The 25,266-nt window shown below is 39.3% G+C and overlaps 1 long non-coding RNA gene across 1 annotated transcript; it reads right to left on the bottom strand.

Annotated features, from left to right (window-relative positions):
- Positions 1–242: 242 nt before the first annotated feature.
- On the bottom strand, positions 243–18,890 carry LOC122457682. The gene is made up of 3 exons (XR_006277352.1): positions 18,710–18,890; positions 12,597–12,755; positions 243–1,260 (listed from the first exon to the last, which is right to left on the bottom strand). It is a non-coding gene; the product is annotated as an uncharacterized LOC122457682 (long non-coding RNA).
- Positions 18,891–25,266: the final 6,376 nt, after the last annotated feature.

Here is a 25,266-nt window from a genome sequence, read left to right as displayed (position 1 = left end):
ATATCCCATTGCACTCAATTAATTCTCCCTTACCCAAATAAATAATGGTCTTTAGTCAATGATGATTTATTGTTCACCCTGGACACTTCTATTCCTTGTTACTCATAACTGAACATCAACTAGAGCTAAGTAGATTTTCTTGATTAGTCTGTTCTGAACTGCTTGAATGGGTTGGAAAATATAAGAAATTAAAATTCAAAATATGGTACCAAAGGAAGGAAAGTAACATGAACAGTGAATTCCCGCCATACAAAATCTCACTTAGCTGAAAAGTAGATAGCAAAGGGAGATAAGGAATAAAAAACAATGCTGAATACTAAGTAGATGTAAATCCATACTATAGAGCAAACAGACTGCACAAAATAATTATTTATGTGAGAAAAGCCATTTAATTATATTTTTGAAATGTTGGTTTGTTTAAAACTAACACAAGAGAATAAGCCATAAGCAAAAAACAAAAACAAACAAAAACTTATGAAATGTGTCACAGCCACTGGGCTAACTGCATCTCTGATCCTTCCTGGTCTTTCCACATGCACCCCTCTCCCCCCACACTCAAGTTCATACTATCACCTTTCTCAGGTGGAATCACACAATTCTCCCACTGTCAGAGTGGGCCCTTCTCCGCAGTCCCCTGTGTGGTCAACCACAATTACCTCAGGAAGCCTGCCTTAGGTTCAGTATCTCCAGTTCACTTCCCTGCAGGAGCTGAGACAGTGGTATCCAGTAACCAAACTGACTTATTATAGCAAAGTATTATTAATTTAGAACTAAAGCATTTCAGAGAAAGCTGGTCTTAAAACAAATAAACAGTCTAGACATGTCTGTACATATCTATGCATCTTCATCATAAGGATCCTGGAAGATGTAAGCTTCCTATGGACCTCCCAACACCTTTAGGGTCTCACTGGTATTTTCTGTTCCCTTAACTCACAAATCATGTCTTCCAACCTGCTTCAGGGAAAGTCTCTTGTAAAAGCCGTTCACCCTTTTTTGATCACTCTGGTCCTCAGGGATTGTGGCTTCTTAACTGTTGATAGCGAAGGTCTCGTCACTAGCAATAAAAGCTTGCAACTTTTTGGAGATGGGATGTAAGATTCTCAAAGGTAAGAGCTTCTCCCATTGTCTAACAGTAGGTGTTGAGATGTTCTTAGCTGGGAAACCATCCCATTGCCTTCCTGTTTGTTCTTCCAATAGCACCCATTACAGGGGTGCTGAGCACTTGCAGACTTCTGCTAGAGTTGTGAATGCTCTGAACTTCTGAAAATTGAATGAAAGCTATAGAGGTTTATAATACACATTCCACTATCCCAATATAAGTTATACAGACTATTGCAATAACTGGGTTACATATCTGTATCCTTATAGCAGTTCACATCCACCACAATAAGTATTTTAATTGAAAAAATATTTCACTTGACAAAATCAGTTTTCTAAAATAAGTAAGAGGATAACAGATTGAAGATTATCATCAATGAGAAGGAAAAATACTTCTAGAAGTTGACAAATCAGCCATTTACAGGTAAATTCCATAAATTTTAGAGATATACTGGTTATATATATGATGGTTCAAGTCTTCCAAGTCACTGGTATCAATTTGATCCTCTGCATAAGTATTAGTTATTGCCTTTTCTGTAGGAAGTTGAAATGCTAGCCTTAGGGAAGATAATGAAAAGCTTTTCATTAATTGATAATTTCCAAGCAATCTCCTTATGAAAATAAAACCTAAAAAGGAACTTTTATACCAGTAGAAATGTGGATGTAAAGGATAGGTGTGAGGGATGGGAGGTGCTATGGGTCCTTAATATCTATGTTTAGCCACAAGTTAATTGATTGAGTACAATATATAAACTATACTATCCCAAATGCAACAGGTATCTTTGGTTAAATAACAATAAAACATGCTACAATCGAACAGTCCTATTCACTTATATATGTAGTATATGTGACACCACATATCCATGGTCACCACACAGTTAGGACACAGTTTCAGTTCACAGTGGTAGATTGGCAGCAGCACCTTTCCTGCCTGATGGTGCAACATGGGAGGTGTGGGCAGCCAGTCTGATTCTTTGAAAATCTTTCTCTAATTATGGGGTAGCAGGCTTTCATATTAGTCCTCTAAAAGACTGAACTGGTGAGAGAGATCACCATCCAAAGACACCAGAGGATGTTTACAAGGCTGGCTATCTTTTCTAATGAAAATAACTCAATGTAATTGGTGAGAGGAGCCTCACTATTGTAATTGCTGTAAGCAGGAGTCAGAGGGGAACAGATGAGTGAAAATTTAGCAGCCTGAATGTTATTGGTAATATTCAGCTGGCCAAACAGCACTGCTGTTCATATCCTTCTGCAAATGTATTTCACAGTTCACCAACCTTTGCTAAGAGAAATGGAGATATATTACCTTCAGGGTTGAATTCTCCCATACAGAGCTTAGTATAGTGACTGGAGAGCTGGCAGGGTGCGGAACATGGCTCCCTAGTTTTGCTCTGCCCTAGCCCAGTGCATAGTACAGCTGCAGGAAGGAGTGGGGCTATTTTAACATACACCAGTGGTGTAACATCCCTAAGGGACATTACAGTAGTGGAGAACCATGTGTAGCAGAATTTCATTCTACCAAAATCCCCTTTCTCCATCTTCTCTCCTCTTCTGTCCCATGGCAGAGGAGACATCGAGAAGCAGGTGTGGAGGGTGGCATGGCCTCCTTCACCTGCTTTCCACTGGTTGGAGATTCCCCCAATACTGCGGGAATTCTCTGGCCAATTTAAGTTTTGCAGCAGGAGGCAGACTCAGCAGAGCTGAGAATATAGCCCCATATCAGCCTTATTCAGAGGGGTGCTGAGCACTTGCAGATTTCCACTAGAGTTGTGAATGCTCTGAACTTCTGAAAATCAGGGGGTTGATCAAGTGCAAGGCTCAATCTTCAAAGAGCTCTCAAATTTGGTTTATCACTAGCAGTGTCAGATTATGGAGGAAATCCTTAACCCATTGAAATTGGTGGTAAAACTCCCATTGACTTCAGTGGCTTTGGGATTTCATAGCTTGTATGTACATTTTAGCTCTGAGAAAATAACTAAATTGTGTAACCAGATGCAGTCCAGAAAAATCTGTGTCCAGAACTATCTCTATGGGGGGTTAATTCTCTGGAAATTCCTAGTAATATTCATTCAACATTTTTGAGAGGTATTCAGGCCCAAATTTTTTCTCAAAGTATCTTTACAGCCATTGTTTGGACCTTGAAATAGGTTTTGGAACTGCTGAATTTACACAGTGACTACAGAGGATCACTCACAAAGCATTTTTGGTGAATACATTTTCTCTCAGGTAGTATTTACAGCATCTTCTATAAAGCATATATTTCCATAGTTCTGAAGCAGAAAGACCAAACCTCTGCTGTTGCTTAGTGAAGAATTTATTTTCACCATTTTTCACAGTGTTATGGAGACTGTACAAACCAAACGCACCACCATTGGCGCCAAAACAATGCAGATTTTCCTATACAGAGTATTGGGTTTAGCGTCTCCTAGAATGTGATTGACTGCATGATTTTGGCTTTTAATAACCATATAACTCTACAGGTGTATGTCATGGGATTGGTTTATTTTTCTCTTTGGGGCCTGGTTCCAGAATTGTTCTGAGAGGTTTTAGTTTCAATCATAAAGACTACTTCAGATGACTTTTCAGCTAGACTTGAGGAAGATATTCACTAGGATTTCATGAGAATGTTTTGGTTTTATACTCTAATGACACAAAACTAGGTGGTAAGGTACAATTGGTGTCATTTTGTTCATCTGTTTGTTTTGAGAGTGTGTTTGATAATCAGGAACTCAAAGTAAAACTTGGAGGGGCAAACCCACATGGCTTGGAACATAAAAGAAGTGTTTTTTTAAAGCCATGTGAAGCAAAACTGCCCACTCTTTTACATCTCAGAACAAACCTCACTTGATGCCACAAAGTAAAGTCATTGATTCGATGACGCCATATGAGATGAGATCTTGGCATATCTTCAGTATTATTTTAGGCTTCTTCCTATCTCACAGAAAGCTTGTGAAACAGTCTTACAATATTAATTGTATAATAGTCTAGACATTTCAAAGTCAGCATCGTAATTTCATAGCATGTTCTAACAGTCTAGTAATTACTTAACATAGAATTTATGTTAATGGAGTCAATATATCCCTGCAATGTAATTACAGATAGCATTATCTGAATTTTTAGGTAGTTACATCTTGAGAGAAATGTTACTTTCAGCTCTGATGCAGTTCTTTTTTAGAATCTTTGCATATTACCAATAAAAAGTTTGTTCTGCTTCAAAAAGAAAAGGAGTACTTATGGCACCTTAGAGACTCACAAATTTATTTGACAGGTTTCAGAGTAGCAGCCATGTTAGTCTGTATTCGCAAAAAGAAAAGGAGTACTTGTGGCACCTTAGAGACTAACAAATTTATTTGAGCATCAGCTTTCGTGAGCTACAGCTCACTTCATCGGAATGCATCTGATGAAGTGAGATGTAGCTCACGAAAGCTGATGCTCAAATAAATTTTTTAGTCTCTAAGGTGCCACAAGTACTCCTTTTCTTTTTGCGGATACAGACTAACATGGCTGCTACTCTGAAACCTGTTCTGCTTCAGTTTTCTCTCTGGCTGAATTATTGCTTGGGTGTAAGAGTACTGCCCTCACATGGACAGGCAGCATGGTCCCGTGGTTAGTGCACTGGACTGGGACTTAGAAAGCTTGTATTCTATTCTCATCTCTGCCACTGATCTGGTGTCTGTCCTTGGGAATGACACTTAACTTGTATGTGCCTCTCTTTCGCTTCTCAAGTCTTGTCTCTTTAGATTGTGAGCTTTTCCAGACAGGAGACTGTCTCTTTATTGTGTATATTTTTGTATGTAAGCATATATATAGGCCCAGCAGTATGGAATTTTGAGCTTGGTTAGGGCTGATACATGCTATTATATATATATATATCCATAGATATAAATATTACACAGTGTTAAAACATTGCACTATTCATAGAGAATATTAGTCATTTTCCTAATTACACTATCAATATTTATTGACATCTGCTAACAATTGAGAGACATTATCCCCTGCAAAATTCAATAAATCAGCATTAATCTAGTAGTTTTCACCAACATTTTTGTAGTTTCCTTTTGATCCAAGTTCAAAATTTTTCACAGTCAAAATTTGATTTTCAAACATTAATACTGTATGTAAAGCCTAAAGTTTTCATTGTTTTGTGTGAATTTGATCCTGGGAACTATATTTCCATTTCTGAAAACAAATACCCCTTTTAATGAAGAAAAAATCAACATATGGGCAACAATCAAAACTGTTACTTGCTTCATTGTTGAAACTCACCCTTTTTTGCACAGGAATGCCAGCAGTCTTACAGGAAAAACCTTATTTACTGCAAAATTATAGTAGTTTTCCACCTTCAGAATTTATTTCAAACTCTGTAAAAATGTTAAGCAACAATGAAAAAAAGTGTTTTAATGAAAATCTGTGAAACCATTAATTTTCATGGGTTTTGTCTGCAGTGAGAATCTTTTCTACTGTAATTTCAAGCTCCAGTTTTCTTATAATGTCATTTTTAAGGATTCACAGACAATAAAAGGAACAAATGTGTTCTGTTTACTCTTATTTTCTGATTTACTTTATATAGAATAACATACTTGTAGCACATAGTTTTCAGACTACAAAGTGAAAACTAAAAACCCCTTTTTTGTTTCAGATTTTTACATCAAATTAGGTAAGGTTTATAGAAGGAGACTAATAGACTCTGGTTCAGGTTTGCAAAGTTGAGGCAGACTGCCTACTTGGTGCTGGTATAGATCTGTGCCATACAAATGCAAATTCTGTGGACTGAAAGTCTTAGTAAGTAAGGGCACATTGTAACATTCACACATTGGCCACAGGATCCAATTCAGTCTAGTTCAATAGTGGCAACTGACCAGAAGTTATCTCCATCAGATGACTCTGTGCTCAATAATCATCTATCTGACCTCAATTCACTTCATAATGGAAAAGGGGCCACAATAAAAATCACCATCAAAACTCGCTTTAGTGGAGAGGCAGGGAACTGGATAGGCATAGGAGACAATAATTTCTAATGCAGTAAGTGTGTGTGGTTAGAACTTCCAACCAAGCATCTCAAAGCATTTTACAAACATTACTGAAGTTAGTTTGGAGGACAATTCAACAACTTCAGTACCAAGTCTATTAATATGACATTAAATTCACTTACAATTAAAAGTAGTCGATCTGTTGGTGAGACTATAGAGAGAGGCACAGCAATGCTTAAGTACATTAATTTGTATTAGAGGTGGGCTTCTATGGCTGAGAATCCAAAAACAGCTTCCTCTCCCAGCCATTTCCTCCTTTGTGTATTCAATTACTGAACTGAAAAGTACTCTACTACTGTAGGACTGTACAAAATTAGCATTTAAGAGAATGGTTTTGCGGTACTTATAGGTACTACTTGAAATTGGATGACCTTGTAATCCTTTTATCAAAGCATCTACAATTTCCATTTCCAGGAAGGTAAAACAAAAATAAATATTGTGCAAAGAAAATTATTCTATATGCAGAGCATTTTAAAGAATGATAAAATAATGAAAGAATTGAACCGTAAATTCAGTTCAAGCATGTTCGCTTTTGCCAACTCCTTTCAGGGTATGATGTTATACAAACATGTGATAATGATACAAAATAAATAATGGATGCACTATTGAATTATATGTTGAAAAGCAAAGGAAATAAGGAGAATGAAAACAATTAACCCATTCATTATTGTTCTTCACTGCAGCCACTTGTTTAACATTGGAGCACCAAACTTCCCTCTAGTATGGAGGATAACAATGTGCTTCACCCAATGCACCAGATGAATCAGCTTCCCAATTATTAATATTTGGGATTCAAGGGAAAGCTTCACACAAAGCTGATCTGTTCACTCATTGTTTTGGAAGCTGAGAACATGGAGAATGAGACATTTACTGACAAATTAGGGCAGCAATCACATTTGTGTGTTGTATTCTAGTTGGACTATCAGGTCAGAGTTGAAAGAGTTGGACTTGCGGTACCACACAGTATAATAGCAATGTTATCACAAACTTTTTTCTGTATTTGTGTGTTGCAATTCTCCACTCACAGTACAATATAAATATTCATGACAACATTGATGAGATGAACAGCATCACCAATGGTTTATTTCTCATTTTCGGTGGCAAAGAAACAATTTCTTTGCTATGGATGCTGACAGGGACCCAACATCTGTTCTTAACTTTTCATAAAACTATGGCAATTGAGGCCATTGACCTAGTTTGAAGACTCAAATGCACTTTAAACTCCTATAAAATATCTCTAAAGGTCTTTGATCATTTTATACTACAAAGTAGTTTGGCAGCAGGATGGAAGCTGCTACAAATCTGGGAATGCTGCAGGTATGGATCACTCAGCTGACATTAATTCCACAAAAAAGATGCCTGTCACCCATCCAGAATCCTTTGTGAATCCACCATGAACTTCCTAAGTGGCCAGAGCAGGCTTCATTTCTTCCAAAGCACAGGGTTTCCCATGTTTATATAGTTACCCTCTAACATGATTTGCCTCTTTAGTAGCTGGGGGAGAACAGGGAGCAGCTGACCCTGATCAGACAGAAACCCAGCAGGCAGATGCTGTGAATCAGCTGGCACAGCTGATCAGCACCGCATGATTAGCCCACACTCTTATCTGGACAATATAAAGGGGGAAACCAGGAAAAAGGGGGATCTTGTAACCAGAGAAGGAAGGTTTAGGCAGGCAGATCCTGTGGATCCCCCTCTGAATTGTCAGAGAGGGCCTTACCCAATAGCTAGTGGAGGCCAAAAGATCCCAGTCTGAACCCCTAACCAGATTGTTGTTTGTGATAATTTTTACACTTTTCTTTCTTGTTTCTGATGACAATAAACAGAACCCTAAAGAAAGGGACAGAAAACAAACCTGGGTGTGGCTGATTGTCTATTTCTAGCTGTTGACTAGGGCCACCAGCGTTCATACCTCTGCATGGGTCCAGGGTAATATTTTGGAAGGAGAGGTCCAGCTGACTGGATGCCCATTTTTCATGCTCCCTTTGTATTCCTCTTAGGAGCTACACAATTTCCTTATATGGTATCCTCTCAAGATTTGAGATGCTCCTCCAGACAGCTGTCTAATGGAAGTCTCACCTTCTAGCTGCTGGAGAGATTCTTCAGACTCAGAATATGTGCGATTTTTATGGGGACTCACGAATGCCGTGCAGTTATTGCCTCTTTGTGTGACAGCGAGAAACTGTTCGATCATTTGTCTCTGTCCAGGCCATAACAAGTACAGATGTATCGATAAGATAATGAGCCTGGGAAAACTGGGATGGCCTGGATGTATCATCACCAGATTTGGGCATGAAGGAAATTTGCGTACAAACCTGTGAAAATGGTGCTGGCAATGAACCACACAGCTTCCTGCACCTCCATACTCCATGACCATCTTAAGCCTAACCCTTCTGTGTGTGCGTGTGTTTCCGCGCACATGCATGTGCTTGGGAATATAGTCCAGATATTTGCCTTTGCTGTTTTGAAAAAACATCCGCTTGCAGGCACTAAACCACAGAGAAATCCACAGACATTTATTATTTATCTCTTGTACTTCGGTACTTAATAACACTCGGGCTGCCTTTAAGCACTGTTGCTAGTCAAAGCAGCTTATGGTTGGCAGTCGGTAATTGTTGTCTCAGCTGCCTGTGTCTAGCAGAGAGTAGATGACATTCTGTGCATCTGTGATTCTCTGACTGTACCAGTGCAGTCAGTTTTGGAGAGCCCGATTCCAGGAGAGAGCAAGAGCTGCACATACAGGAGTGGGGCTCAGAGGATATTTTGTCCCTGCCATCTAATTACTTACCCTAGTGCAGTAATATGGAAATGAGAAATGCCAAGAATGCCACCAACTGGAGGAGTTTGATGCAGAAATTTTGACTAATTTTCACAGCATCATAAAGCAGAGTATGCCCCACGTTGTTACTATTGGCTATGTAGGAGCAACATTCTCCAAACGGCAAGATGGCCCCAATTACATAGTGCTTGCAACACAATATGTTAATTTAAGGAATAATTAGCAAGAAAGTTGATTGCAAATCTCACATGATATATCTATTTATTTCTGAATAGGTTTCTTCTGAAGCTAGTGCTAATTGTTGTCCACAGGTGGACAGTATTATTAGACTATGGCTTAGACATAGGAGATGGGATGGAGTGGAGCTTACATGCCCAGGGGGAGAGGCTAAATTCCAGGGTTTATTTGTCTTGGGAAACAATTATGTTTGCTTTTAATTGTGTCTCAGTCCACAGTGGTAAGCAAAGCAGTGATTTGGATGGATTCACCAAGGGCAAGTCATGTCTGACAATCCTGATTACCTTCTATGATGAGATAACTGGCTCTGTGGATATGGGGAAAGTGGTGAATGTGATATACCTTGACTTTAGCAAAGCTTTTGATACCGTCTGCCACTGTATTCTTGCTAGCAAGTTAAAGAAGTATGGATTGGATGAATGGACTGTAAGGTGGATAGAAAGCTGGCTAGATCGTTGGGCTCAATGGGTAGTGATCAACAGCTCGATGTCTAGTTGGCAGCCAGTATCAAGCGGAGTGCCCCAAAGATCGGTCCTGGGGCTGGTTTTGTTCAACATCTTAATTAATGATCTGGATGATGGGATGGATTGCACCCTCAGCAAGTTCATGAATGACACTAAACTGGGATGAGTGAGAGATATGCTGGAGGGAAGGGATAGGATACAGAAGGACCTAGTCAAATTGGAGGATTGAGCCAAAGAAATCTGATGAGGTTCCACAAAGACAGTGCAGAGTCCTGCAATTAGGATGGAAGAATCCCATGCACAGCTACCATCTGGAGACTGACTGGCTAAGTGGGAGTTCTTCAGAAAAGGATCTGGGGATTACAGCGGATGAGAAGCTGGATATGAGTCAACAGTGTGCCCTTGTTGCCAAGAAGGCTAATGGCATATTGAGCTGCATTAGTAGGAGCATTGATAGCAGATCGAGGGAAGTCAGTATTCCCCTCTATTCAGTACTGCTGAGGCTACATCTGGAGTATTGCATCCAGTTTTGGGGCCCCCACTACAGAAAGGATGTGGACAAATTAGAGAGAATTCAGAGGAGGGCAGTGAAAATGATTAGGGCACTGAGGCACATGATGTATGAGGAGAGGCTGAGGGAACTGGGCTTATTTAGTCTGCAGAAGAGAAGAGTGAGGGAGGATTTGATAGCAACTACCTGAAGTGGGGTTCCAAAGAGGATGGAGCGAGGCTGTTCTCAGTGGTAACAGATGACAGAACAAGGAGCAATGGTCTCAAGTTGCAGTGGGGGAGATCTAGGTTGGATATTAGGAAACACTATTTTACTAGGAGGGTGGTGAAGCACTGAAATGGGTTATCTAGGGAGGTGGTGGAACCTCCATCCTTGGAGGTTTTTAAGGCCCAGCTTGAAAAAGTCCTGGCTGGGATGTTTTAGTGGGGGTTGGTCCTGCTTTGAGCAGGGTGTTGCACTAGATGACCTCCTGAGGTCTCTTCCAACCCTAATCTTCTATGATTAAATTATTTCAGAAATACATTTCACAAGAGTTTCAACTTCATTTTCAGATAGGACAAGGTAACCTCTGACCCCCTGTAGCTCAACCTCTGTAATCGGACATGGTGGCAAGCTGCAGCATTTTTCAAAAAAAGTTCTCCACTGAGCTGTTGGACATGCTAAATATAAATTTACATAATATCAGATATGCTGAACACAAGTTGTGTTCTAGGAGTTCCTCTCTGAATGGGCTATCTGGGAGTGGGGGCTTGAGTAACATGAGTGAGGAGAGACTTCAGGACATATTCTGATTTAATATCTTTCGTCTTCCCCTTAATCAGCTAGCTGGGGTCAGGTTGACAGAGCAGTCTTTTTCAAGTTTGCCAGTCCAGCACTCACTCCATATTCACTCCATCCTCTCATACATAATTTATCCACGGTTTTCTTAGCTATCCTCTTGTTCAGTGCCCACAAGTTCTAGTCTCAAATTCCTCTCTAACAGGATTCCCTTCATCTGTTTTTCTTGCATATCATTTCAGCCTCCTCTTTTGCACATTCTCTCTGATACCACAGTCCTTGCTCTTACTCCCGATGGCATCATTCTGCATGAGGTCCAGCAATGACCCTCCTATTTACTGCTCTCAAATATCTCATTTCAGTGGCTTCAAGTCTTCTCAAGTGCCTCTCTTTGGTCATTCATGACTCAGATCCCTTTAGAAAACCTGGTCTTACCTATTTTGATCTAATATCCATTCAAAATATATCACTGGAGAAGCATAGAATGTAGAATATGGACTCTAGACCGTCACTGCTATGCATTTCACTTTTGCACCATCCAAGTAGAAAGGTCATAAACTATATTACTATTGCTTTCTTAAAACAACGAACATTGCAACAACCATCACACTTTGTGTTTATGATGACTTTCAATTCAAATATATTCCTGTTATGTTTAAAGTGCTTACCCTATAAGTCACAGGTGTTCCAGAAGAGAGATCCTGTACTGTCGGAAAGAGATAGGCATTGTGTGCATATAGTTACACTTAGTAACAATGGTCAGAACATTAATACAATGCTATGGATTTTTTTATAGTGGGATTTTGGCCATGAGTGGCCAAAGATTTAATCCAATTTTCAGATACCATGGATAATTTATCATTAGTCTATAAATTCTTCTTGGTTTGGGATGCCCAAAAGTTTAAAATTGATACACACATCTTTTTTTTATCAAGGAAAAAAGTATGTGACAATATGAATCTGACTGATGCCAAATACCAAAATATTTTGATTTGTATTACTGCCTAGACTGGTTTGGAAGTCTAGGAATTACTGAATAACTGATATGTCAAGTTAAGAACATTAGTACAGTACATATATCTATTTCTTTGCCATTTCATTGCTGAAAATCAGGGCGATTCATGGGGATTTACTATATTGTAAATGTTATCTAAAAACATTTCTCATCATATTCCAGCTCCCATTCTCATTGCTGATTCTTTCCTACCCTAATGGACGGTCCATATTCTCCAGTGACTCTACACATTCTTTCTTCACTTCAAATAACCAGTTCCATCTTTTCTACAATAACCTATTCTTTTCCTGTTTCCACTTTTCCCCCTTCTTTTCACCACTTACACTGTTGTGGGCAAATCCGATATTTTTCTTGTTCTGGAGCTGTACGTTCAAAATAGCTTTCACACTACTGGATCCTGTAAATTAACACTAGAAGCATTCATTAACCCTTTAAAATAAATAAGTCACTTAAAGAAGCAGACAGAATGTATTTAATGTGAATTTTCAGGAAAACCCTGCAGGACTGTCTTTAGTCAGGCTGATCTGGCTGTGCATTGCCAATGAAAACACTTTGGGATGAATATCTTCTATCTTTTTAATGCAGGAGAAAAAGAGGTATATCAGAAGAGATGACCTTCAATAATTTTATTTAAAACCATATGGAATAATAACACAAAACATGGAAACCTGAGGAAACCTACCATAAATTTCCAATGGTGAACCTGGTAAAATCAGAAAAAATACTGTGGTCGCTAGAAGATTGAAAACTGGTGAACAGGAACAAAAGAAATCTCATGAATTCTTCTGTGGAGGGAAGCAGTTCCTTACGTTCCATTGTGGCTTAGAGTTGATGCTGTTTTCTGTAGTAAAAATGATCATTTATTGGATTCAGTTGCAGGATGGATTAGAAGGGTTAGGGAAGGAGGTAACTACCATGATAATGACAGTCTTTCACCATATCTGGCTGGTAGAGTTTTTATCATTACAGTCATTGTATTTGGTCAATATGAAGATAGTCTTTGTCAGTTTTTTTGAGCAATTCAGATTAAAAAAAGATACCTTATAATATCCACATTGTACCACCACTGCTCTTATCTTCTAACCTACTTAGACTTAAAATCTTATTGTGAACCTCTGGGGTTTTGTTCTTACACAGAAAGGAGCAATAAGACATAACAATAGCATGAATGAATGAGGAAGCAGACAGTGAGGAGCTGAAGATGGCACTCAAGCTGTTATAATGGACTTGTTAAGAGAAAAAGGAGGAAATGGAAAAGGGTTAGTGTGAAAGAGGGAACCCTGCTTTGGACATCTTGAGTGTAAAATGGAAGCAGAACAAGAAGAAGGAGATGTTTAAGTAACAGCTGGAGATTGAGATTGGGCAGAGTTAAGTAAATCATCCAAGGGGCAGCAATTAAATCTCTAGGGTTGATAAGGTTACCAAGAGGGGGAATAGGAGGACAGAGGTCCAAAATCTGAGGGACATCAGCAAATAGGGGGAGAGGCCAGGATGTGAAATAAACAAAAGAGATGTTAAAGGAGTCTCCCATGATCTGTCCACAGTTTGAAAGTTATCAAATAGTGAATGGTTTTAGAAACCACATATCTCTCCTAAACCTAAGCTCGACACAGGAATTTCTTGATATTTCATCCTTAGTCTCCATTGTTGAAGTAAACCCATGAGTATTTATATATTATTTAGTTCTTAGGGAAGCTATATACCCATACTTTATGGTATTTCTTATAATGAATACCCCCTTTAAGATTATCTTGCATATTTGTTATTCCTCTTTTTTCCCTATTATTTTTAAATAGAGCAACTGTTCTGGAAACAGAACTACCATAGACTGACTTAAATTCCCAAATAAGTGCCTTAAAGTAACTTTGGAAACACATATATTATGCCAAACCACTTGTGGTGATAGATTAAATGATAAAGAAAACTGTTCTAATCTAAATTATTACAGTTTAAAGTTTATAACTGGAAGACTACTGATTGATTTGCATTGAATGTTTAGGACAAGGTTGAGCAGGGCTATAATGAAAATTATTTAATCTAACTCACTTTGAAAATGAAATAGGAAAGTTATTTTTGATTGGTCAAAGTGCTACAATATAAAACACAGGAAGATTTTAATTACACTTTGGAATTCATAACATAATGTTAGTTTTCTAAGTAAGACATATCTAGATGCATCTCCTGCAGCCTTTGAAATATTATCTTATAAGCATGTCAATGATTAATTATCTGAGTGTCTAGTGAATCATTAAAGCACAGCTTGTAGAAAAAGTTGATTGAAAGTTTATGTCCAATACAATTACCATGTTGCCCATCAGATTTGTAAAATTATAACACCAACGTCATTATTTATGTTTGAAAAGTTTACATTTTCAGCTACAATGTTTTGGTATCATACACACACGTACTCAAGTTAAGCAACAGAAAATATTTACTAGTGTCAAGAAATATTCCTACTGTTATTCAAAGTAACATAGTTGAAACACAAGAGCCATTTGTTAACCCCATAAAATTAAAATCTGCTAAGGAATATTACAATGATAATTATAAAAACATTCACTTTTCATTTCAATTAAATGGAATACAAGTAAAATAGTTAATACATAAGCCACATGGCTTTCTCATCATTAAAATATCTCTTCTCTGCTGTGTTGCTCAACATGCATGCTGGTTTTATTCTATCAGTTTAAATTATAGCAGTTAAGGGCTATCGATTAATGTAGGCTTGAAATTAGATGAAGGTTTCTAACCATCAGAGGAGTAAAGTTTTGGAAGAGCCTTCCCAGGGATCAGTGAGGGCAAATAATGTAACTGGCTTCAAGACTGAGCTTGATAAGTTTATGGAGGGGATGGTATGATGAGACAGCTTACAATGGTATGTAGCCGATCTGCGACTGCTAGAAGCAAATACCTCCTATGGCCGGTGATTGGACACTAGTTTGGGAGGGCTCTGAGTTACTATAGAGAATTCTTATTCAGGTATCTGGCTGGTGGGTCTTGCCGACATGCTCAGGGCCTAACTAATTGCCATATTTGTGGGTCAAGAAAGAATTTTCCAATGGGGCATATTGGCAGGGTGGTGTGTGGGGGGGTTCATCTTACTCTTCAACATGGGGAACAGGTCACTTGCAGGTTTAAACAAGTGTAAAAGGTTGATTCACTGTAACTTGAAGTCTTTAAGTCATAACTTGAGCATTTCAGTAACTCAGCCAGAAGCTACGGATCTATTACAGGAGCGGGTGGCTGAGGTTCTGTGGCCTGCAACAAAAGCGCTGACTTTTGGTTTTGGCGATGGGTGTTCCACGCCTGCTCTACCCCGAGGCCCCACTCCTGCTCAGCCTCTTCCCCTGAGGCCCCATCCCCACTCTGCCTCTTCCCACTCCTGCTCTGCCTCTTCCTCCCCCACTTTGACTGCTGCTTGGTCCTCTCTGCCCCCACCCCCAAGGTCCCTGCCGTTTGCTCTTCTCTGCCCCTGAGGTCCTGCCCACCTGCCACTCACTCCCCTTCACTCCCTCTTCTGAGCCCCCCTGCCCACTGCTTTCTCCTCTCAACCTCCCTCTCCTGAGCATCTCCTGCTAGCTCCTCTCTGCCACCTCCCGCAAGGCTCTTCCCTCCCATCTACCTGCTGCTCACTTTAATCCACTCCATCTCCGAGTGCCTTCTGCCCACCCCTCTCTTCTCTCTGCCCCCTCTGGCCTTAAAGGTGAGGGAGGGAGGGATGAGGCAGAAAGGAGTGAGTGGCGGGGGCCTCAGGAGAAAAGGTGGAGTGGGGGTGAAAAGAAGTGCTGCACAAGCGGGTGAAGAGGCCAAGCAGGGGTGGGGTCTCAGGGAAGAATGCATCTGGGGCCATTGTCCATGGATGCTTGAGCACTGGCTCATTCACAGATTTGACACCTATGGCCTGCAATGTACAGGAGGTCAGGCAAGATTATCATGATGGTCCCTTCTGGCCTTAAAACCTATGAGTCTGTGAGGGCTGTATTTGCAAATGTTCAAGTATGACCTGGCTTTGTGAGTAGAGGCCAAATTTTGCAGTTACACTGTCATCTTCCGAAAGTAAAAAGAAAAGTAAAAAAAAAATGTTTTTTTTCTTTTTAAAAAAGAGTTGCGGCTCTAGGCAGAATGGACTGGTGCAAAACCAACTACAGTTATGAATTAATAGTTGGGGATCCTATTGAAGTCCAACTCCCATTGAAGTCAATTGGAGACAGGTCAAATCCCTAGTGGCAAAAGTGGCATTTTTGAAAACCATTGCCATAAGAATATAACCATAAGAATCAGTAAGGGCAAGGGGGTACAGTAGTATGGAGGATGCACCTGATGAGTCAGTTAGTTTCAATCCATCCCTCATGAACTGTTCTATAAAATTATTATTATTTATTTATATTACCTAGAGCTTAGAAGTCCTACTTATGGTCCAAGGCCCAGATCCACAAAGATACTCAGAAACTTATGTCCCATGACTTTGAGGATCCAGGCCCAAAACCCCATTGGCTGGTGCTATACAAAAACAGAACTATCTACAAACACAAGAGACTATCCTTGGCTCAAAGTATGAAATAAGGAATGAACTTTCAGGGTTCTATACAATATTTAAAGGTTTTCTCAAAGTGACTCTTAAAATCTGTAGAATTGAATAGAGAATGATATTCCTGCTATAGCAGGGGTTGGCAACTTTCAGCACATGGCCCATCTGGGTAATCCGCTGTTGGGCCATGAGACATTTTCTTTATGTTGTCCATCTGCAGGCACAACCCACATAGCTCCCAGAGGCTGCGGTTTGCCGTTTGCAGCCAATAAGAGCTGTGGGAAGAGGCACAGGCCGCTGGCCACCACTTCCCACAGCTCCCATTGGCTGAGAATGGCAAACCATAGCCACTGGGGGGAGCTGTGGGGGGCCATGCCTGCAGACATTCAATGTAAACACAATGTCTCGCTGCCTGCCAGAGGATTACCCTGATAGGCCGTGTCATAAATATAAAGGGAAGGGTAGCCACTTTTCTGTATAAAGTGCTATAAAATCCCTCCTGGCCAGAGGCAACATTCTGTTACCTGTAAAGAGTTAAGAAGCTCAGCTAACCTGGCTAGCTCCTGACCCAAAAGACCAATAAGGGAACAAGATACTTTCAAATCTTGGGGAGGAGGAAGGCTTTTGTTTGTGCTCTTTGTTTACGTTTTGTTCTCTCTTGGGACTGAGAGAGGCCAGACAGAAACCCATCTTCTCCAACCCATCCTAATCCAAGTCTCCAATATTGCAACCAGTGTAGGTAAGCCAGGCAAGGCGGATTAGTTTATCTTTTGTTTTATGTGAATTTTCCCTGTGTTAAGGGAAAAGGTTTATTCCTGTTTTCTGTAACTAAGGTTTTGCCCAGAGCGGGATCCTCTGTGTTTTGAATCTGAATCCCCTGTAAAGTATTTTCCATCCTGATTTTACAGAGGTGATTCTTTTACCTTTTATTTAATTAAAATTCTTCTTTTAAGAACCTGATTGATTTTGCATTGTTCTTAAGATCCAAGGGTTTGGGTCTGTGTTCACCTGTACAAATTGGTGAGGATTATTATCAAATCTCTCCAGGAAAGGGGGTGTAGGGCTTGGGGGTATATTTTGGGGAAGGATGTCTCCAAGTGGTCTCTTTCCCTGTTCTTTGTTTTAAATGCTTGGTGGTGGCAGCATACTGTTCAAGGCCAAGGCAAAGTTTGTACCTTGGGGAAGTTTTTAACCTAAGCTGGTCAGGATAAGCTGAGGAGGTCTTTCATGAGGGTCCCCACATCTGTACCCTAAAGTTCAGAGTGAGGAAGGAACCCTGACAGGCCGTGTGCTGAAGATTGCCAACTTCTGTTCTATAGGTTTTTTTCAACCATCATATAGAATTCTATAGCATGGATATGATTCTATTGGGTCCAAAGAAGACACAGAAAAATATCATTTTTTTTGTTAAGTACTACAGACGTTTCCCATAAAAAAACTATTCTGGGAATAGAACCGGGCTCAGAAGCATCTGTGTGTCTAATTTGTTCCCCCTCCTCCTATTCCTTGTCTGTCCTGTGCCTTATTTTTTTTCTCGTGTGGGATAAGCACATATTACTTCTTAGTGCCAAACAGCTACAAACTGCTGCCCAGGAAATGTTTTTAATCTGCCTGCCGTGCATGGCATGGCTGGTCTAATGAATCAATGCGGGTTAGCTGGTGTCTATTGGTTGCCTTGTACAGGTAATAGTAGGAACAGTTTTTCATGACAGGTTTTGAGGCTGTAGTTGCCCCTTGCCCCTGCACATCTGTTTGGAAGTTCTATGTTGGATACTGGAGTGGTGTTATCCCAAAAATTAATTTAGGGACAATGCTATAATAACTTGCCTATTGCCTCCTTAATCTGTTCTCCCTGAGGTAAAAGTTCCTGGAGTTGCTTAGGAAAACACTAAAGGACAGGGATATACCTTCCAATAAAGTAATTGACATGGGCAATGTTCTTTTTATTGATGTAACTAATAATCCCTAATACAGCGTATACTAAAAATCCTAAACAAAACACAAAAGCCCTGAGACACAAATCCCTTATTGCAAGCTAACGAGCACTTACACTGCAATAGCATATAGTTTAAATGATTCTAAGCCAAGCAATTTGTTGTAAGTTGACAGTATGCAACAAATTGCTGACAGCAGATCTTAAATTGCTTTAAAGTTTACATAGATAAAATACAATTAAAATACACTCGCACACATTTCAAGCATACACATACTAACCTTATTTATACTATACTTTCCCTAAACTATCATTAAAATAATATTAAGCTTACTCTATCAATCCATTGCTGTTTTCTTTTACAAATCACTGCTATTGCTGTTCAGTTTCTGGTCAGTCAGCTCTGGTCTTTTTCAGCTTTCTTTTGTCTCTCTGCAGCAGTTTCTCTTTGGCTTCTTTCGTTGGCTTCTGGGCTCTCCCTGCACGCCTCTCTCCTTCTTCAGACACAGACTCCAAACTCCAAAATTGTTGTTGGAAGTTCTTTCTTTATATACCTTCCTATTCTGAGATTCAGTTACCTCACTTGCACATGCTCAGTCTTGACCATTACCTCAGAGTTCTGATTGAACGCTCTGACCTTTGAAACAAGTTGTGACCAGTGTGATTAGGTTCTGATCAGCTAACTGCTCACCTAACTGACCTCTCTTTTACCCATTACTGCACATGCTCAGTAGCCACCAGTCTTGCATATGCTCACTATTGCCATTTACCTCAGAGCTATGATTCTGTCGGTCCACACAAACTTGGCTCTTTACCAGTCACCATTTAAGAAATCCTAGGTTTTCATTGAACACGCTCAGGGTCTGCAGAATTCATCTAAAGGTGGAGTGATTTTTGCTTAACCAGAATAGAGATCAGAATCACAAAGTAGAGACTGGAGAATTTTCTCTGGTAATAATGGGAGAGGGAAATTTGCAAATATTTCATGTGAGAATATGCAAAAATTCTTTAGGGTGCAAGAAGACAAAATGAAAGATATCCTTTCCCTGTCATATTTCAGAGTAGCAGCCGTGTTAGTCTGTATTCGCAAAAAGAAAAGGAGTACTTGTGGCACCTTAGAGACTAACAAATTTATTAGAGCATAAGCTTTCGTGAGCTATGCAATGCATCCGATGAAGTGAGCTGTAGCTCACGAAAGCTTATGCTCTAATAAATTTGTTAGTCTCTAAGGTGCCACAAGTACTCCTTTTCTTTTTCCCTGTCATAGAATGACAGAATTATAGGACTGGAAGGGACCTCAAGAGGTCATCACAGCAGGGCCAAGTATTATCTATCTCCCCTTCTTTTATTTTATGCCTGAGTCCCACATTATCAGTACACAAGATGGTGGGTTGTTTAAGACATCTCAGCAGTGGCAGTAGAAGCCCTGTAGCTTGTAAATGCTACCTCCAACTCTCCATATGAGTGACAAGGTTTTCCAGATGCCTGTCCAACATATACAGGTTTTCAGAGATGTACTTGAGCCTAATTCACAAATAATTAGGAAATACTGGCTCTCCCAGGTATGCCTATGTCAAGGCTGATTCCCCACTCTGGCACTTTGAGTGCAGAAGGTGGGGGTCTGCAAGGATTCTAAAAATTAATACTGGTCACTCCAGGCTTAAATACCCAAGGTTACAGCTTCTCTCTGACCTTGGATGGATAGATACTGCCACCACCCAAATGCAAAAAAACCCTTTGAACCTAGGAAGGCGACCTGGGGAATTCCTCCCTGTGGGGTACCCTCAAGCCCTTTCACCCCACCCTCCGGGGAAGAGCTGAGAAAGAAAACAAAGGAAATAAGCTAATTAAACAATATATGCACAAAACTCTGAGGACACAAAAACCCAATCCTGTTCTTAAAAAAGGTAAATTTTATGAAAAACAAAAAGAAAGAAAATACATCTGGAACTTAGACTATTGCTAGATTTAAAATGAGCAAATATAATAATTAAGCATCGAGAATGTTTTTCTTGAGGTCCAGCTTAATAGTTACAAGCAAAACAAAAGCATTTGGGGATTAGCACAGAGGAATCCACAAGTCATAAAGAAATAAAAGAGATAAACCTAATCGCCTCTTCCTAGACATTTCCTGATCTACTTATATATTTGGGTTTCAAATAAGTAATCTCTAGGTATGATTTCATGATTTTTCATACCTAGCTTAAAGCTTCTTACAAGCATTGCTGCTCTATGTCTCCTCTCTGGGAGAACAACCAGAGACAGACAAAGGGAAAGTTTTTTTCTCAATTTTAAAAAGTTCTAGCCCTCTCATTGGCTCTTTTGGTCAGGTGCCCCCTCCCTTCCTTTTACCTATGGGCTTTTTTAACCCTTTACAGGTAAAGCAAGTAGAGAACAGCTACTAACAGGGATTTTATAGCTAACTGGCTGGCTGGGTGTCCAGAAAGGGGTGATACCCCCACTTCATTTATCACAGACTAATAAGGCCATTAAGGGGCAATTTTAAAAGGGATGCTGGCTAATACAGGGAGAAAAGTGACATACTAGTCTAGCGATTCTGTGATATAGGATCTAAGACAGTTTCTATTACCATTATTTACACTGTGCTTTAGGATTCTGATTGAAGTACAACTAAATCTAGCCTGATATATCATAGAATCATAGATCTGTAGGATTGGAAGGGACCTTGAGAGATCTTGTAGTCCAGTCCCTGGCACTCAAGGAGGGACTAGATATTAACATAACTACTATGTGCTTAACTAACCTGACAGGAAGTTTTTCCTAATGTCCAACATAACCTCCCTTGCTACAATTTAAGCCCGTTGCTTCTTGTCCTATCCTCAGAGGTTAAAGAGAACAATATTTCTCCCTCCTCCTTGTAAAAAACCTTTTATGTACTTGAAAACATTATCATGTCCCCTCTCAGTCTTCTCTTTTCCAGACTAAACAAACCCAGTTTTTTCAATCTTTCCTCATAAGTCATGTTTTCTAGACCTTTAATCATTTTTGTTGCTCTTCGCTGGACTTTCTCCAATTTGTTCACATCTTTCCTGAAATGTGGCACCCAGAAATGGACACAATACTTCAGTTGAGGCCTAATCAGTATAGAGTAGAGCGGAAGAATTACTTCTCGTGTTTTGCTTACAATACTCCTGATAATACATCCCAGAATGATGTTCACTTTTTTTTGCAACAGCGTTACACTGTTGACTCATATTTAGCTTGTGATCCACTATGACCCCTAGATCCCCTTCCTTGGCAGCCATTTCCCATTTGGTATGTGTGCAACTAATTGTTCTTTCCTAAGTGGAGTATTTTGCTTTTCTACTTATTGAATTGTATCCTATTTACTTCAGACCATTTCTCCAGATTATTTGAATTTTAATCCTACCGCCCAAAGCACTTGCATCCCTTCCCAGCTTGGTGTCATCGCAAACTTTATAAGTGTACTCTCTTTGCCATTGTCTAAATCATTCATGATGATATTGAACAGAAACAAACTCAGAACTGATCCCTGCAAGACCCCACTGGATATACCCTTACAGCTTGACTGTGAACCACTGATAACTACTCTCTGGGAACAGTTTCCCAACCAGTTATGTACCCAACTAATAGTAACTCCATGTAGGTTGCATTTCCCTAGTTTGTTTATGAGAAGGTCATCTGAGACAATATGAAAAGCCTTCCTAAAATGAAGATATACCACATCTACCACTTCCTACCTATCTACAAGACTTGTTACACTGTCAAAGAAAGCTATTAGTCGTTTTGACATAATTTGTTTTTGACAAATTCATGCTGACTCTTACTTATCACCTTATTATCTTCTAAGTATTTGTAATAATGGAGCTTAATTATTTGCTCCATTATCTTTTTTGGGTACTGAAGTTAAACTGACTGGTCTGTGATTCCCCATGTTGTCATTATTCTCCTTTTTATAGATTGGCACTATATTTGCCTTTTTTCCAGTCCATCTTACATGACTTTTTGAAGATAATTGCTAATGGCTGAGACATCTCCTCAGTCAGCTCCTTGAGTATTCTAGGATGTATTTCATCAGGCCCTGCCAACTTGAAGACATCTAACATGTCTAAGTAATTTTTAACTTGTTCTTTCTCTATTTTAGATTCTGATCCTACTTCATTTTCACTGTCATTCATTAAGTTAGATGTCCAGTTGCTGCTTATATTTTTGGTAAAAACTGAAACAAAAAAGTCATTTAGTACTTCTGCTATTTCCACATTTTCTGTTACTCCTTCATTTACTCCCTCATTGAGTAATGGGCTGACCTTGTCCTTGGTCTTCCTCTTGATTCTAATGTATTTGAAGTATCTTTTCTTATTACTCTTTATGTATGTAGCAACTTTAATCTTGTTTTATGCCTAAGCTTTTCTCATTTTGTCTGTACATACTTGTGTTCTGTATTTTTATTCACCTTTTGTAATTTGACCTAGTTTCCATTTTTTGTAGGACTCTTTCTTCAGTTTCAGATCATTGAAGATCTCCTGATTATGCCAGGGTGGCCAGCTGTCATATTTTCTATCTTTCCAATGCATGAGATAATCTTCTCTTGTGCCCTTAATAATGTCTCTTTGAAAAACTGCCAACTCTCTTAAACTGTTTTTCCCTTTTGACTTGCTTACCATTCCCAAAGCTCAATATCATTGGCTGGTCTTGAGGCTGTTAATTTGGTGCTTTAGTCATTACAAATAAGCCCACATCCTCTTTGGGTTTTTCTTTACTTTATCATAAACCATTGTGGAGCATGGGTGCTTGGCTGATAACCCAAACTTTTCCATGTGTTGGGGGAGGGGAAAGGGCAAGAGAGTGGATTTTTCCAGCAACTTACATCAAAACAAAAGTGATCAATGTTTATTATGTCACCTTCTTCCCCCCACCTTTGTGTGCTCACAAAAGTACTTACACTCCCTCTTTCCCTAGGCTTTGGACTTGAGATTCAGTATCTACTAGCCTTAAAGCAATATGGTATTCTACTGTTACTCTTTTGGCTCAGAACTCGTTAATCAGTGGAAGTTTCCCTGGAAGTGGCATACAGCTCTGCCTTCCTGTCTAGACTAGTCATTATCCAGACTATTTTCTTTACCATCAAATCTCTGATCTGTGCCATTTCTTCATCCCTATTGAAGATCTCTATCACCACTGTATTCTCTGTCAAAAATATAATCCATTCTCTTTTTTCAGTATGTTCATGAGTTTGATACAAAAAAAGGAAAATTGTTCCCCTCCATTGTTTAATAAAAAAGGACACTTATGTCTTCAGCACCAGCAAGGTCCAGCAGTTAGGGCACTCTCACACTATGTGTCTGTGCAGTAAATTTCATGGGGGTTGGCACTAGTTGCTGCTGTAATACAAATAGTAAACAATAATCAGTTTCACTTGGAAGAAACCAAAAAGATCACGTGTTTCAAAGAGATCACGTATTTGAGTGTATTCTGGAATTTAATGTACATTACAATGAGAGTTGTGTTCTCAGTTGGGAAAATGCCAAGCGTCAAATGAAAGAAAAATCGAGGGATTCAAATAAAAGATGTAGCCCTGGAATAATGTCAAACTCAGGCTATTACAGAAATCAAAACAGAAAATGTTTTTTATTCTGACAATTCATGGCACTTCTCTGGTAGCAAAATGATACCACTTGGTAGTAATTATGCAAAGTATATTTTCTTCACTCAAGCACACTTTAAACTCAACCTGCACTGCAATACAGATTTCAGTAGTCAGTAACCCACTTTACAGGTGATTCATTAACACATTTTCTGGATAACCATCTTGGTATTCAGCAGCTACCTCTCTGAGGCTTCACTAGATGAAAAAAGAACACAGAAGCAGACTATAAAAGAGAGAAATCTTTCATGCAATGAATAATACATTATACAGATACAAATAGTTTAAACAATTTATATACATAGCCTAAGTGCATGGGTAAATATCTGTATGATTAATAGCAAAGAACCATCTAAGAGACTATGCAACAGCTGTGAAAGATAAACTGTATGAATTTTGAAATGATGTTACCAGGGTTTAGATGGAGAATTTATACACACTTTATGGGGACTAGAATGAAAGTCTGGGCACTAAGTCTATCCCTTGACTAAAAATTGGAAGCAGATCAATGGTCCTATGTTAGTGTCAAATTAATGACAGGTTTCAGAGTAGCAGCCGTGTTAGTCTGTATTCGCAAAAAGAAAAGGAGTACTTGTGGCACCTTAGAGACTAACAAATTTATTAGAGCATAAGCTTTCGTGAGCTTATGCTCTAATAAATTTGTTAGTCTCTAAGGTGCCACAAGTACTCCTTTTCTTTTTGTCAAATTAATGGTCCTATGGTTGTGTCAAAGATACAGCCTATACAGATACCATAACCATTGTGAGAGCTTTGCAAGATTATAGAAGCAATTTCAAAAATTAACACAAATACAGTAGTTTAGAATGCAATTTAGTAACAGATATCCATATTTTTGTAGGGTCATGCGAAAGCTAGAAGGTTGTGGACACTCGCTCCTCAGCAAGCTGGCTTTTCAGAGAAAAGGCATTCTGCAGCCAAAGGTAAATCCTCCACCAGCCCTCTCAAAAATGTTTGCTGCTATGGAAAGATGTATTATTATGGAAGTGCTCTGCAACCAACAGGCTGCTACTTCTGATTCTTATGGTTCTCCTCCCCTTCATTGAGGAATTCACAACCAATTTGTGTTACAGCTAGGGAAGAGCAAGTTGGTGTGAACAAAATAAGAACTGAACCAAACATTATCACAACTACAATTGTACTCAAGTTGTATAAATCTTCCTTCCTTATTCAGATGTTTATACCACAGTCATCACAGTGGTATCAGAGAACCTACTGCATAATAGAATCATAGAAGATCAGGATTG

Source organism: Dermochelys coriacea, chromosome 1, assembly GCF_009764565.3.
Source record: "Dermochelys coriacea isolate rDerCor1 chromosome 1, rDerCor1.pri.v4, whole genome shotgun sequence".
Lineage (NCBI taxonomy): Eukaryota > Metazoa > Chordata > Testudines > Dermochelyidae > Dermochelys > Dermochelys coriacea.
Note: the sequence above shows the minus strand (reverse complement) of the source record. Positions and strands in the feature narration are given on the sequence as shown.